The following is a 555-nucleotide window of genomic DNA, read 5'->3' as shown; positions in this document are numbered from 1 at the left end:
CGGGGGGGGGGGGGTGACACGGGGACACCGAGGGACAGCGAACACACGCGGGGGTGCTGAACGGACAGCGCCGGGGGGGCACCGAGGGTACGGGGACACCGGGCACGGAGGGACACGCGGGGGGTGCTGAAGGGACAGCGACCGGCGCGACACGGGCACGCCGGGCACCGGCACACCGGGGACACCCGCCCGTCACCGCGGCCCCACCCTGCCCAGTGCCCACCAGCCCAGCGGCTCCTCCCAGTGCCCCCCCCAGCCCTGCCCATTTCCGCCAGTGCCCTCCAGCCCTTCCCAACCCTCCCAGCCCACCCAGTGTCCCCCACCCTGCCCACTTCTCCCCACGACCCCAAATCGCCCCCAGCCCTCCCTATTCCCCCCATCCTCCCCAGTCCCCCCCCGTGCTCCCCCAGTCCTCTCCATCCTGGCCAATCCTCCCCAGTGCCCCCCAGCCTCCCCAGTACCCACATCCTCCCCAGTGCCCCCATCCTCCCCAGTGCCCCCCACACCTCTCGCCGTGACCCCAAATGATTCCCAGTCCTCCCTATTCCACCCCCC

This window comes from Corvus kubaryi, unplaced genomic scaffold (genome assembly GCF_017639235.1).
Source record: "Corvus kubaryi isolate FWS band 111438036 unplaced genomic scaffold, C.kubaryi_AGA036_p1.0 123, whole genome shotgun sequence".
NCBI lineage: Eukaryota > Metazoa > Chordata > Aves > Passeriformes > Corvidae > Corvus > Corvus kubaryi.
The sequence above is the reverse complement of the archived record's forward strand: the minus strand, read 5'-3'. Positions refer to the sequence as shown.